A 15,849-nucleotide genomic window follows, 5' to 3' on the forward strand; every position below is an offset into this window, starting at 1 on the left:
TTTGAAGTCAGGGAGAAGGTAGCATCTCTGAAAATACAAGCCTCACAGCCTTGGGAACCTCTTTTCTGGTAAAACAATACACTGTACAGAGGGATGGGTATATTAAGGAACCCCTTTTCTGAAGTGACTGCTTCATTGTGTCTTTAAGGTTTCCCATATGAATTTTGCTTGACCCACCTTTACAAGGCAGTTGATTTGTCCTGGTCCTTTGAACAGTTGCTTGCAAGTTTCACTGCATTTTAAGGCTTGAAAGGGAATTTACTACAAAGAGGAAAACCCTGTAAGAAAAGGTCACCCAATGTCAACAAAGAATAAGGCTCAGGGGGTAGATTTTAAACCTCCATGCCCAATACTTTCATCATTGCCTTTTTTTTTATGATGTGGATGGGACCTTAGCTAGTGCCTGAAAGTTCCAGCATCATTCCAAAAGGTGGGGATGAGCCAAAGGGACAACTTACAGATATTATAGTTTATACTGACATAGAAAAAATGTATGCAGATTAATTGCTGGAGTAAACCTAGGAGTGTTTTCTTGGGAGAAGAGATAGTGAGCCAGCCAGAGAGCTCAAAACGAACCTCTTTGTGGCCTGACTTGGTTCCCTGCACAGTAAGATTTCTGCTATTAATATTATTGCTATCATTCCAGATAGCAAAGTAAAAGGCAGCAGTTTGCAGAAAGGCTTAGTCTAGAGTAAACTGAAAGGTACTTCTCAAATTAAGGTTCAGGGTGAAGCCCAAGGGGGCTCTTCTTCCTTTGAAGATAACCAGGAATGATCCACCAGTCCAATTATTATTATTTGCAGGACAGCGGTACCGAGACACCCCAAACCAGATCAGGGCTTCATTGTGCTAGACACTATAAACACATTGTGAGAGATGGTCCCTGCCCCAAAGATCTTACCTTTCAACTAATCAAGAAAGACAAATGGCAGGCCTCTAGGTACAAGTATGATGCACAATGCTCACTACCAAGCACCAGTGATTTGTTAATAAAACCAGTCCTCTAGCATATAGAAAGCCCTCAGCCCTCCTTTCCATAAAAATCATCCCCTTAGAGAAAGACTGGCTAAACACAAATGCCTTGCAATATTCCCTGAAAACCATCAAACCAAGGAAGGAAGAGAATTTCAGAGTCAAGGACCCTCTCCCAGGAAGCATCCCCAAACTTTACACATTCAAATCAAGGAAGAGTCAGATTAAGCCTTCCAGATAATCTCTGTCCTGGAGTGGAAAAAGATTGTTCTCTCAAAATGGGCAGGATCTATCTATACAGACATTGATCCCTAATCAAAACAATGCTAAAGTATATACTTAATTTAAAGCATGTTATTAAATGTTCTCCTGAGTGAGAATATTGTCTTGGATCAAAGCTTAGTGGAGGTCTAAATGGGCTTCCAGAATAGCTTCAGGCTAAACACTTGCGTTGATCCTAACTAGAGGTGACATTATGACAAAGGCATGGACAACTATGGTGAAGTCTCCACATCCATAAAGGAAGGTTCACCAAACAATAGTAGAGGGGAAAATATTACTTTTGGCCAGAGCTTCCATGGGAAAATGCAGAGGTAGGTGAAGGTTCAATTAGATCCAAAGATTCCAGACTTGAGTAACAGGAGGTGGACACATCCTCTGAGCTAGTATCATCATGATGTTCTTCTGGTCACTTCTTGCTTACAATGTTTTCTGGGTTGAGGGTCAGCCCAGTAGTTCTCATCCAAGTTTAGTTAACTGCACTGCTGTTGTCTATTTACACGGGCAGAGATAAAAGTCAGCTATGTACCGTTGGCATTGCAGCTCAAACCATTCCAGTTCCTCCCTCCTCGGGGGACTTGCACTGAGCAGGAGGGTGACAACAGAATTCCCTGTTATCCCTAGGAACCCTTGGGGCAGATGAGCAATCAGCCAACACCCCCGGAGAAAAGAACAAAGCTGCCAAAGCACAATTCTGTCTGTCCCAGACAGGGCCCACAGCTGTGTCAACACCTTGTGGTCAACAATATCAAAGGCAACGCCTGTGCTTTAACAGAATCAGCATGGATACTTGATCTTCTTCCATCTCCAGAAGGAGATCATCAACCAATAAGACTGGTATAGTCTCCTGGGCCTAAAACCAAACTGAAGCAGGTCAAGGAAACCTGAGAGGTTAGGTATTACCAGAATTGCCTTGATGCATTCATAATCCTCCCCCACATTAGGAAGCAGTGTTTTTGCATGGATTCCCACTCAGAAACTCTGTGAAGTCTCTGCTTATGTGAAGTGCAGTTGATTCTCAGATCCAAGTCTTTCCTGCAAAGAGGCCTATGACACCTTAAGCCAAGGGAGCTCCTGATAAGGGGATTCTGCATGCTGTGAGGAAAGGGGGGGATCATATTGCAGAGGTAACGCTCTATTCCCTACATGTTTGTAGCCCTTCCTTCCCACTTTTATTCTTTCCTGCAAAGTACTGAGTAGGGCAGCATGTAGCCCATGGTCTGTGAGGAAATGCCCTAGCGCTTCACTCTTGTGGAGACTACTAGCTTACTACCCCTCCAAAAATATAGTAAATTACTGCATGGCCTTGGCCTCAGAGCATCTCAAATTCTGCATGTCTGGGGAAGGGAAGGCACAAAGAGCTCTAAGACCCCCCAGCCTGACGTTCCACTAAACCTCAACATATCAAATTGAAATGGGCCTCTTTTTGCCCCTGGCTATTCCTATAATTTAAATGCTTTAACCTTATAAGGTAGCATTCAGGAATCATGGTACTCAAGTGTTAAAGCTAATTTGGGGTGTAATTTTGCAAAAGGGTGGGAGGCTTCAAGGGACTTTCACCTCTGAGAATTGACATTTTGTTTTAGCACAGGTCATGTGTGGTGCTCGTACCTACTGTTTAACCTTCCCAGGTTACCTCATATCACCAATTTCCTCATCTCTTGTCTTGGAGGGATCAACAGATTAGGAGCAAAGAGGATTTGAGGCTCATTATTCAGTGGTGCTGAGTGCCTGCTGCTCCCAGCAAGGCAGAGCGGAAACGTGGATGCTCAGTACCCTTGCAGAAGGAGGTAGTTTGTCTCTGTCAGGTCTGCTCTGGCATTTGCTTCTCAAGGTGAGTTCAGATGTAAACGCTGCATGTACTGAAATGGTGAACAGTGAATGAGTGAATATGTGGCCCATTGAAGCCAGTGTCAAAACTTTCTACTTCAGCAAGGCCTGGATTTCCCTGTAGATTTCCATCTATCCACAGGGAAGACAAGAAAGGCTCACAAGATCTTCTCTCCATCCTCAGCTTCTACCCTCTGTAGCCATCCCTTAAGTCTTCCTCCTCTGTCCTAGAGCTCTTCCTTCTACTTGGAGCCTGTGCCTTCTTAACCCCTCCCTCTCTCTTATTCCTACTCCTTTGTGCCCTCACCTCCACCTCCCTTATAAGTTATCACTAACCATTTAACTCTTTTCCTTGCACCTAAAAACAGACACATGTATGATACAACCTGGAAAAAGCCTTTTCCTGACTCCAGCTTCCCCCATCTCCTTCCAGTCTTCTGTCTCCAAACTCCTGGGCCATGTTGTCCTCTTCTGATGGCTCTGTACTCTGATCTCGGATTCCTTCCTGTCTGGCTTCTGCGCTTTCTACTCCACAGGAACCTCTCTGACCAAGAGGAGAGCTTCCTCTTTTTACCTTTGGTGATCACACTGCTGCTTTTGCCATTGGTCCCTCTTTCCCTCTCCTAGCTCCGACTCCTGGCTTTCCTTTCATCTTTTCAATGACTGCTTCACTGCTTCTTCATCTCTCCTCTGTTGCTCTAACTCTTGGGCCTCCATGGAGTTCTGCCCTTCTTTTTCCTTCTCATTAAGTTTTCTTCAACCTTAGTCCAACCTTAGCACAAATGATTCTCAGCTCCTTTACAGGAAAGAAAGGAGCTAAGTCTCTTATCATTCAGTCCTTGGTGTCTCACTATCAGCAAGGGACTAAGTATGGTAGTCGGCTTTGTTGTATGGACATCTGTCGGTGCAGTAAGAACTGGAAGAAGACCACTAGTTCTTTCCCTACAATGATTGCTATTAAATAACTCAATCTGGCATTTGCAAGTAATTAACATGACTGTGGAATTCACTGTATTCCCTATATAACATTAGTAGGGCACGTCTTCTGTGGCACTCACCGTAGAACTGAATAAATAGAACACTTTGCCTGCTCTAGATTTGAGCTAGAGATATACAGGTGAACAGCTCTCTAGTCTGTTACCAACCCTTGAGCCAATTTGTTTCTGTTCTGGAGGAACTAGCAAAAGCAAATATCTTTTCACTCATTCTATGACTATATATCACAGATTATATAGTTCAGTATGTTGTGATTGTTCAGTGAATCCTCCAAGAACAAACTCAGCCCAAGATTCTGCCTGGTTCTTTTCTAACAGTGTATACATACACAAGTACATATTTATCTAAGTACACAGCTACTGCAGTCAACCATGTAGCAAAGCTACCTGCTATATTTCTCCTTTTGTGCATGGCTTTTTTTCTTTTTCTTGGATCTCACTGGGTAGGTCTACATGTGCAATTAATGCAGCTGAAAAAATTGGTGCAGTTTGCACCAGAGTTTATTGCTCTTGGGTGCCACATTCACATGTGTGGCCAGGACCACAGCATGTTCAGCTTGGGCGAAGCAGCCCCAGCCAGCATGGGGCCCCGCAGATCAGCCTGCCAGCCTGGGACAGCTCTGACCTGGCTCAATGTGCTGCGGAGGGGCTGGCTAGGGTGTGAGGGTGCTTCAGTGTGGGGCTAGCCAGCATCTACACGTGCATTGCAGTGGAGTAAATAACTCCACCGTAGGATAGTATATATGTCTGGCAGTACTGTCCTATGGTGGAGTTAATAAATTTAGACCATCCTAATAGCACTGCACATGTAGACAGTGACATTTTACTGCAGAACTAATTAGTCAGTTCTGCAGTAAACATCTTGTGTAGATGCACCCACTGTCTACATTATCAACTATCATGCCAATATCTCCGGGTACAAGAGGATCCAGGCAACAGATTAAATTTATTAGGAGTCAGAGCTTGTATTCGCTTATGAGGGCAGAGCCTCCAGCCATATCTCTAAGGAAATATACTACAATGCATTCCCATTCCTATTAGCATGGGAGAATAGGACCCGCAGCACAGCCTTGCTTTCCAGTTGAAATGCTAGCCAAACAAGCAAAATATGTCATCCAGGAGACCTCAGAACAGCTTCTGAAAGGAAACAGAAGATGAATGAAATGCATTTAAAAAGAACAGTTTTAGCCCCAGAGTGCCTTGAGTTCTAGAGTAACTGAGCCCAGTGTTTCTGTACATCTCAAAGTTAGCTTCAAACACCAATGCCAGGTGATGTGTAGGGAGGACATGGGGGGGGGAGCATGTGCCCCCCCTGAGATTGGCCCTCACCACCTGGGGAGTGGGGGCACTGAGAGAAGCCCCGGCCAGCGCCCCCCTGAGATTGGCACCGGCTGGGGAGCGGGAGCGCCGAGAGAAGCACCAGTGGCACTCCCGGTTCTGCTGCCGGTGCTTCCGGGGTCGGCTATCAGTCACTGGGGAACCCCCCCACTGGTCGGTGGTTGGCCGCTGGTGCCCCCCCAGACTCAGGAGGCACCAGTCACCCATGCCCCACGTCATTTGCAAAAGATCAGACATCACACTGAACTAAACAAATGTTCTAGGTGATGGCAAAAGTTACAGCTTTGGGGTCCCAGCAAGACCCAGCATGAGGTGCAAATGCAAGGAAGAAATGACCATCCAGAAAGCAGTGTAGCCTTAGCAGTTCCTTTATTGCCTGTAGTTCTGTGCAGGCTGTTTCCATAAAACTTGGAGAGATTTTCAAATAGAAGGGATTTTTTTTTAAGTAGCTTTATGTTAAACAGGCTTCATCTTCCCTAAGTAGCTGTTTTCCTCTTTCTCTCTTACTGGTTAAATCTGGGTTGAGACTTGATTGCTGTAGGACAGAGGTATGTTAGGAAATTTGATGCAAAGGACAAGAAAACAAAAATCAGAGGTATTCAGCCTGAAAAGAGGCTTTGTCCCAGGCATAATTCTTGTGTGTTTAAGGACAGAGTAATAGATTTGGAAGGATAAGTCATATATCTTAGGATTTTCTTCCCTGCCCCCTTTGATTGATTAATTCCAGTCTCTTCAGATCTTTGCCTGTTCCCACAAACCTGGAATCTCAGGATTGTTTGATTAAGTCATGGTTACCATGACAATAAAAGTGCCTCTGGCCAGTTTGACCTTTGACTGGATTCAATTCACTGAGAGAAATGGACAGAGACTATAGAAAAAGCTTTATCTTCAGGCCCACTACCACATAAAACAAGCTATCCCATACTTGCAATAAATGAGTTTGTCTACCCTTTTAAAATATAAATAAGGCTGGAATTCTACATGAAACCTTATGAATTTCGGTTGTCAATTTATCTTTTAATATGATTTCATATAAGATATATGCAATCAAAAGACTGGGGGGATTATGATAACATTTAACATAATAAAAACAAAAGCCAAAATTCAGACTGCACATATGAAAGAGCCCCTTGCAATTATGACTGCATATTATGTAGATGTATATGTAATATAAAAACGCAACAGATTTAAAGGCCTCATTTCTCTTTACCCACCCTGCCCCCAAGCTTCGTTCTGAAGGCATTGTGTTGCTGTTGCTCATATAGATAATTATTCCTTTTCAAATACTTTCATTGTAAATCCATTTCAGCAAAAATAAAAAGGGGGGAGCGATTTCAAAATTAAACCTGTTATGCGATTTGTAAATGGGCCTGACAGAATGACAGCCGAATGGCCGTTGCAAGGCAATTCATGCATGCAGGATTTCCAAGATCCCTGGTGGGAGAGTATGCTATGCCTGTGTGTGTGGTGCACACCATTTGTACTGTTCTTCTGGCTGCTTTACTCACTGCACTGCAGCCCTCTGCGGTGGTGAAAAACATTTTTTCTAGTCCACCCCAGAACAAAAATCTGGATAAAGAGGTATGAGCTGCTTGGTGTAAGTCCCTGCACAATCCAGCAGGGATTCCAGAGGTGGTCTGCTTCCCAAAATGGAGTGGATTGGTAATGTGACTTTAGAAGGATAAATGAATCAAGAGCTTAAGCCACTGGGAAAGCGTGGATTTAAATGTACACAGCCACAGCTAACCACCACTAATATGGAAGTCAGAATGCTGCCCTTAGTTTATTTGGTCAAAGTGATCAGCTGACCAAGAATATGGCACAAAGCCAAAAAGACGGAGGAAAATAATTCCAAGATTGCAAAGCAAAATGGAAAAGGGGCTCAATCTGAGGCAATATTTGGGTTGGCCTTGCTTGAATAACAAACCATGCTAGTTTGAAACATGGACCTGAACAACAAAGGTGGGATCTAAATTTCCCCAGCATTTAGATTCAGGTTTCTGGTTTGAATTCACCTCTCTCAGCTTTTGAGAAGCTCACCTTCTTCTGCTTGCTCAAGGCTGTCTTAAATTCTGAAGTCATGTGCAAAGTTTCAGATGGATTCTGTGAGCGCCCACAACAGATGTAGCATTCCCTTCCCTTCCTTCCCATCTCCTTGGAGGAGAGTTGCATGATCTGGCATCATTCTGACAGGCCATTTCAATTGCTATATGATTCAAGCTTACCTAGAACTGGCAAGCTTTATTTATTTTAAGGCGGCCAATATTTTTATGGGTAAAAAAATGGAAATCCAGAAAAAAAATTCTCTCATCCTGCAAGAATTCTTGAGGATAGAAGGGAAAAAAATAAAATAATTTAAGTTCCTTAGGAGCTTCTGCTTGATTATCTTTGCATGAGACATGGGCTCTTGAAGGCCTGTGATGTTTTGAAAACAGTTTAAAGCTCTTGAAAATTTTACCCAAAGTCATCTTCTTTCTTGGATCATAAACGAATCTGTCTTTAGACTAGGGTGGTGGTTTTCCCTCTGAATAGATATCAGTACGGTATGTGATCACTATTAACTTGTTCACCATCTATAGTACCAAGACTGCAAAAATTATTAATGTAGAATCAGACTGTTCCATCTCTGTTTTTTTCTCTCTCCTCAGTCTTTTGATACTGAGCACTTCCAGTTGTATCCCTACAATCTGTAAACCCTTGACAATATTTTGTATTTCTTCTCTGTCTCTCTCTTTCTCTGAAAAACTTCAGCAGCCTATTAGTGTTAGAATGTGAGTGTTTATTAAATCCAGATATCTATTTATCTATTGGTCTATCTTTATGTAATTCATATACGTGGATGTCTGCAGAAGCAAAGTTCTGAGTATAATGTTCCATTAGAGTGAAATGTTTACATAAAGGAAACTGAGGAGTTTAGCTATTATAAACCTGGAGACTGTCAGTTTAGTTACAAGAATGTCATATGCAGTCTATGCTGAGCCTTAAATTGAGACCCTATCACATATCTCTCCTTTTATATTTGTCCCTTTTCCTCTTCACTTGTAGCCAATCACAGATGTACCATAGATTGATTCCAATGTACCATAGATTGATTCAAATGTGATGGGAATTGCAAATGAACAGCATGACTATTGACAAAACTTTGGTTTAAATACTTGTGTGGGTAACTACAAGACAATTACCGTCTTGCCCAAAATGACATCTCTCTTTTAGCCTCAAAAACACCACTCCAAGGCCCCAGTTCTAACTATACCTTCCCCAAACTAAATCCATAAACAGTCACTCATTTTTATTTTAATTTAGAACTGAAACCTATATAAAGATGAATTTCACCCTGTCTGAGGCCCTCCAGCAAACTAAGTTATAGTAAATTGCAGTATCCATTTATCTGTTATGGCAGTGTCTGAGACATACACAATCTTTAGCATCCCCCTGGGACACAGTACTATTATCTCCACTCTACAAGTGGGGAACTGAGGCACAGTGATGCTAAGTGAGTTACCCAAGGTCACAAGGAAGGTCCTTGTCCGAGTAGGGAACTAACTGAATTCCAGACTAGAGCCATGATGCCTGGATCATCCTCCTTCACCTCTCCTTTCTCTATCCAGGTTCTCTGCTCATTCCAAGTGACAGCATCCAAAGAATGATTTTAAGGGATGAGGAATGGAAAATCTCTGGGTGAGTCCAGGAGATGCCATCCACTGGGAAGGTATTTAAAAGTACCTGTGATGTGGTTCAATCAAGTGCATTCAAAATTGGTATAGTATCTTTTGAAGTACCTTTCTGAGTTGATGACAGAAGTCATTGTTGGCTGAGATGGCCACAGCTGAATCCAGAGAAGGGCTGAACTTCACTAAAGCACTACCAGCCCCCCTTCAGTTCTGACACAGACTGCTGAAAGCCACTGGGAGCAATCACCAGCATGTGAGAGTCATAGTTCATGACAGTATATTCTGAGAATTTTTGCCTCTGACCTATGAATGCAGCAGTCCACTGCCTGTCCAGAGTCCATAGATTTCCTACTCCAGGGAAAATGCATCCTGTTTTAACACATGGTAACTAAAATGAAGTTAAGCATTCAGACAGGACACAGAGCATTGTGTTTAGAAACTTGTCAACTGGTTATGGTTATCTCCAGAGTAGCCCTAGGCTTAATCACAGACAACTGACATGACTTTAAACACAAGTACCTGGTCATAATTCAGCCATTATGTTAGTTAATATGCATTGGAATTATAAAGCAGTTCCTTTTCCCAAGTCTCCCATTGCCAAGTCCCTTTGGTCACATGAGAGGATATGCACCATTGGAGACCAATATCATTATTTGTATATACAATTCTCTTCTGACCTACACTGTTGGAAAATTGTAGTATCTCTATAGTGGAGTTCCCCCTACCATATAGCCTCAAGAAAATAAAATCAGGACGTATGCACCTAAGATAATTTTAAGCCAATAAACCAAAATAAATGTTATTATATCTTATTTCTCCATTCTTGACCCACAAGTCTTTTTCCCTGCTTCCTTTCTAGATTTTTTCAAGAGCAAGCAAAACTTAGGACAAAGCAAAGGAAACCAAACAGGAATAAGGTTTGGAGTAGCTGGGTTCTCATCTATAACATGTCTACACATTCATTAATGCACCTTTGCTACTGCACATTAAGTTTATTACCTCTAATATAAGGTACTAATTAAAGACTAATGCACAGTAGCAAAGGCAAACATTATTTTGTGACACAATGCACAGTAGACTAATTCTACTGCACATTAGTGCATTGACATAGTTTTTGCCCTGACACACTGATGCGCAGTAGAACAGGCCACTGCGCACTAAGGCATCTCGTGTAAATACACCCCTGGACGCACAAAATGATTCCATGAGACTGAATGAAGGTAGGACCACCAATCAGCACAGCTGCTCACTGCTTTTGAACCCCCATTTGGACCAAAATATTGCTCCCCAGAAATGAAACAAGGAAGGAAAGAATCCTGCATCTGTCACCACCAGACATACTTCAAAGAACCTCTCTCTCTCCTTCCCCCTATACTTCTATCTCCCTCAAATATTAACGAAAAGGGAAACATAACACAAAAAAAGGAAAAAATAATGGAATCTTTCTCCTCGTTGGTATTTTTCCTACAGCCTCTTCTCCCTGCCTTGTTACTCTGTTAATCTCATCCCACTGGACTCATGGGTTATGTTGCACAAGCTGGAGCAAGGTGTCTGGGCCAGATTTAAAGAACCGTGTCTAGACTGCACATGTGTACACAAACATGCATGCATAACTGAGCCTGAAGTCTCTTGTGTCTCCTCTGTAAAAATGGTATTAGAGGCTTTTTCATGGCACAAATCACTGCAATATCTAGGCACCTGTCATACATTAGCTAATTTATCCTCATAACACCTCTCTGATGGGGGACTGAGGCTCACAGAGGTTAAGCGATTTGCCTACTGTCACATAAGAAGTCTGTAGCAGACCCAGGAGGAACATTTACTCCTGAGGCTCAATCCTGTGTTTTACACTTTTACACACAAGGGTGAATTCCTGGTTCTGTTAATGCCAATAGTGAAAATCACATTGACTTCAATAGGGTCAAGATTTCAAGCAAAGCTCTTATAATGGTTTCTTTTACAGAGATGTGTGTGTAACTTTTTTCATATCTTTACATCAAAGGCACTCTACAAGTACAAACACTAGTAGAAATAGAGTTGGTCAAGCTGTAATGATTCTTTTCTATTGAAAATGGGGACCTTTCCCTAAATATATTTTTGCTAACAATTGTCTACATATTGTCTAAAGCATACCACTTTTGCCAAATCAGCATTTTCAACTCTAAACATCTTTGCTGAAACACTTCATTTTTTACTTGCTCTCATTGCAAACATTAATAAAAACCACTTAATTCTTGAGTACCCCTTTCCATTGCAAAGGGAGATTCCAGTTATTTTCATCCACTCGAACACATTACAAAGACACATTCTTGCAGGTTCTCCCCTCTCCTTTGTTACAGATCCCTCCTCTCAACAGACTCGGGGGTTCTTCCCGTTCAACATTCCCTGAATTCAGATCGCTTCAATGGGGCTTTGGTAGGTGGTTTTTCCTTCCCCAAATGAACATCTAAGATCTGTGTTGCTCCTTAGGGCTTGAATATCTTTCACTATATTTTTTCCTCTGCTAATACAGCCATGTTACTTGCCTCCTCCCCACCATCTAGCCATCTCATTTTGTACTTCTTTTGGGGGACCAGACAAAACCAAAACCTTGTTACTCAGAAAGAAAACAAAACACTTTTAGTGGCCCATAAAAACTGAAACTGGGCTCAAACCTCCTTTAGTCTGGAGTTTTCTCTGTAAAATGTAAAGGAAGAGGTTTTGTGGTAATTTTAACCACTTTTTAGTATATTCTCTCCTTTGGTGTCCCTAACATTCCTAGTCTTTGAAGCATAGGTATCACTTGTTCAGAAATGTTTGAAGTGATTTCTGTTCTGAGTCCAAGGAAAGAACAAGCAGTGCTGGATGCAGGGTGGCAAATGTAATTCCCAAGCCATTTAACTGTTTCCTGTCTGATCTAAATGGTTTGCTAATCTCCTGCATCCCTCTAGAATACTCAAGGCTGAAGACTCAAGATGTCAAAATACCACTTGTCCTTTCCACCAACCCATTTGTAAGGAGTCTTGTGCAAACTTGATTTTGATCAAGTGGTGGGGTGGGGTGCCAACTTTTGAAAATCTCCTGTCAAAAAATGTAGCCCATCTATCCATAATAGCTACATTTCCTGGAGCAGTTCCTAATATGCTTGGAGATCTTCAGATGAAAGATAATTTACGAGTACAAAGTATTACTGTCCTTATTAATTTGGATTGTCAAGTAAGATTTCAGTTAATGCAGGTAAAGAGACATGGCTTGCTTCACTTGAGGAGGTTTTCTGCAATTTCCCCAATAGCAGTACCCAGACATAGAGTACCTTTACCTTTTGTGTGTTCCTTCATGAAATCATGGTTCCTTCAGAAGCCAGTTTTAGTTCCTGTAGTGATGGGAAATTATGTTTCACTGCAGGAAGGACTTTATTATTAATTACAACAGTATTAATTACTTCCTTGGTGAAGTCTCTGGTCCAGCCAAAACTTTTTTAGGGCCACATTACTCACAGCTGTCACAGTCTCCAAGTAATACTGCCAGTGTTATTCAAAGAGCAATCCACTAACAAGCTAATAAATATACTGTGTAGGTCTACAGTGTATTTTATACAAATACAATATATTCCCTTCAAATTTTCTTTTCTGTTCTTTCCAGGTTCTTTTCCCATTTCTATCTCCATGGTACAGAAGTACATTAGCATTTATATTTCATAGCCTTTAAAACACGGGTGTGTTAACCTTATCAATACCTCCCAATATTATCCCTATTTTACAGCAGAGGAAACTGAGGCACAGAGAAGTCAAAGGTGATCAGAAAAGGAAATGGGATATCTGTGGGATATACTTTTAAAAAGTGGAAGGGGCTGGGTTGCCTCTGTCTCATGAATTTGTAATATCCTCCCTGATGGCTGACATGCTTAACACAAGCCTTATATCCCTAGTGCTTACTCTACACTATTATTAACCAACCAGAGTTCAGCATTTTTCTTTAATTTCCCCTAAGATTACAACCAGGGCAAGTTTGCTGTTGCTTCAAAACAATGTTTCTCCGATTACAAGCTACGCTGACAATTATAGTGATTTAAAACCAAACTAATTGTGAAGTACTTTGATCATGCTTAGCACAACTTGTGGTTTGTAGGCTGAAAATAGTTAAAAGGAACCCTTAGAATCACAATTTCCTTTAATATCAATTTTATGGTGATATATAATGCATGATTTTAATGTTAAAATTAACCTTGTGTTTTTTCCCTATTTTCCACTTCTTATTTGAATATTGCTGGTGGTATGATTTTCTCTCCTTTAAATTAAAATTTCCTTTGCAATTTGTTTTTGTTTGAGCCCTATTTTCCCTTATTTATTTGTTTTTATCCAGAAAAATTTTGTAAATTATTTATAATTAGTTATAAATTATACTGATTTTGCACTCAACCTTGAAAGTTGGTGTGTGTGTGTGTGTGTGTGTGTGTGTGTGTGTGTGTGGGGGTGGGTGTGCATGTGCATGTGTGTGTAAAAGTAAACAACTATTGACAGTACAAGTAATTTTCCTGCGGAGGCAAAAACAGAGCTAGCATCCAACCAACCACAAGAGAGACTATAGCAGAGTGGAAGTCCCGTTAAGTTATATGTTGGAGGGAGTATTTTTATGGATATTTTAAAAGTTCCAGCAATGATTTGTATTAGGCCATTCATTCCATTCACTCCATTTTCATTAGCCTAACACAGACAATCAATCTTTCCATTTTCTTGGATTTTTTGTTGTTATGAACAATTCCATATTGGGCCTTTGTTTTTTTTAGCAATGTCAAAATATGCTTGTTGGTTGCAGTCTAGAATTATGTGCGTGAGTGACTTCAGCCAAGCATTGTATTTTATACGCGTATTTACTTGTTTGGAATTCTCCTTAAATGCAATTGGCAAGGTAGCACATGTAGGATTTTCTTTGAGTTAAAGTATTTTTAATTTCTCTTATTTATATTCCAGCACTGAAATCTACCTCCAGAGCAATTCTACATCCAGAGCTATACAGGGCTTTTACCATCTCTGATCTAGTATGCTTATTTTAAGTTTTATTTCAGGTATGAGTGCCTGGTTCAAAGGGAGGTGCACATGTTGGCCCCATCCAAGATCTGGCGCCTCTCTGCCTGGGAAACCTGAGAGTTTCTGTCCTTGCTTATGAACCGTGACATCTGTGCATTCCATGGGTGCTGACCCTGGGGGTCAGAGGTCACTCCAAGGTCAAGCAGTTTCCTCTTTCACCACCAATAGAGACCTTGACTAGAGGTAAATTATGTTGCAGTTTAAGGAAATAATTTGAAACACTCTTGTAATTATAATAAATTTTGCTGTTTACATTTTAATCTTCAACCCTTTCACCCTCTGGTCTCTAGTTAAGGAAAAAGGTGGGGAATTATATATTTAACAGAAAAATTCCTGCCATGGTGGACAGTCAAATAAATAGCTTAAGTTCCAATACACAGCTATCCCTATGTCTCTATGTGCGTCCAGCATGAGTGTGCAGTTTTGAAAGGGTAAGGTCTGCTTAATTTTCAGATCAGTATGTTCATGGAGTAATGTGGAAACAGAGTGTGGTATCAGGTCTATCATGTACTTCCTAGGACTCCACACTGAGTAAATGTAAAAAGTTCTGTGGGGGCGAAATCCAGAGGACCTTAGGCAGACAAAATTCCTGTTGGCTTCACTGAGAGTTTGTAACGAAGCTGGATTTCAGGATTTGACTCCGCAACTGTTACGTTAAAGCACCAATTGTCATTTTCTAATCGTTTCCTCCTTCTGCTGATGAGTACTGAAGGAGATGAGAGCTTTAATACAGAGGAAAATGTTTGTGTATGTTGGTCTGGAAAACAAAATCCTGTCAACTTTCAGATATATTTTCTTCCTCCATTTCCTATTTAAACTGCTTATGTTTAAACAAGGGCTTGCTCTGGGTCATAGGCAGACAAGGTTCTTTGGGTAAGGAGGATATCTTTTATTAGACCAACTCAATAAAATAAAATAAAAAACTGGCTCCTGAGGGTCAGATTTTCTTCTTTTACCTGAAGCACAGTGTCATCATCAAGCTGAATTTGTGACAACACATTAATTACTATGGCAGGAGGCAGTGCCTGCTTAAATACAGAATAAATAGACCATTGCAGAAAACAGAAGGATAAAGATGTTCAGGGGTGTAAAGTGCAGGGCTGGCTGTTGGAAGACGTGAGTCTGCCCTGGGTGCTGTAGTGCTGCCAGCTCTGAAGGACTGTGCTTGCTTACTGGCCAAGAAGCAAAGGAAGAAGAGACAAAGCTGAGACTCTGGTTCCCTTCCTGGCTCTGCTACTGGCTGGCTGTGTGACTCCAGGCAGCTCACAGGTCTTCTCTGTCTCTGGTTTGTGCTCTGTAAAATGGGCATAGTTTTTACTCCCTCTTGCAAAGTGCTATGGGATTTACAAATGGAAGTTGCTATGCTAGTTCTAGCAAGTGTTATTATTTTATTGCTATGTACTGGGGAGTTCTGAGATGATGGGTACTTGTGATAAAGGACCATCACCTCAGAAGCAGAAATAGAAATAAAGAAATGAATAACACAAGCTATTATGTTAAGGCTAAATATACTCATGAGTTGGCAGCAAAGGGAAATCCAACAATCTGAGTAAGGCTGCAGCTCTGCCAAACCGAAAGGACCAATCCCCACAGTCCAGAAAGGCATGCTGGGAAGAAAAAGTCTATATAAGAGAGTGGTTTTGTAGTGGGGAGGTCAGTTAGACCACACAATCAGTGGGGAAATGTGCTGCTTCTACA

The 15,849-nt window shown here is 41.3% G+C and overlaps 1 long non-coding RNA gene across 1 annotated transcript; it reads right to left on the reverse strand.

Annotated features, from left to right (window-relative positions):
• Positions 1 to 5,003: 5,003 nt before the first annotated feature.
• LOC109282957 (uncharacterized) lies at positions 5,004 to 10,101 on the reverse strand. The gene is made up of 2 exons (XR_002089974.2): positions 9,194 to 10,101; positions 5,004 to 5,213 (listed from the first exon to the last, which is right to left on the reverse strand). It is a non-coding gene; the product is annotated as an uncharacterized LOC109282957 (long non-coding RNA).
• Between the last annotated feature and the right edge of the window lie 5,748 nt (positions 10,102 to 15,849).

This window comes from Alligator mississippiensis, chromosome 10 (genome assembly GCF_030867095.1).
Source record: "Alligator mississippiensis isolate rAllMis1 chromosome 10, rAllMis1, whole genome shotgun sequence".
NCBI lineage: Eukaryota > Metazoa > Chordata > Crocodylia > Alligatoridae > Alligator > Alligator mississippiensis.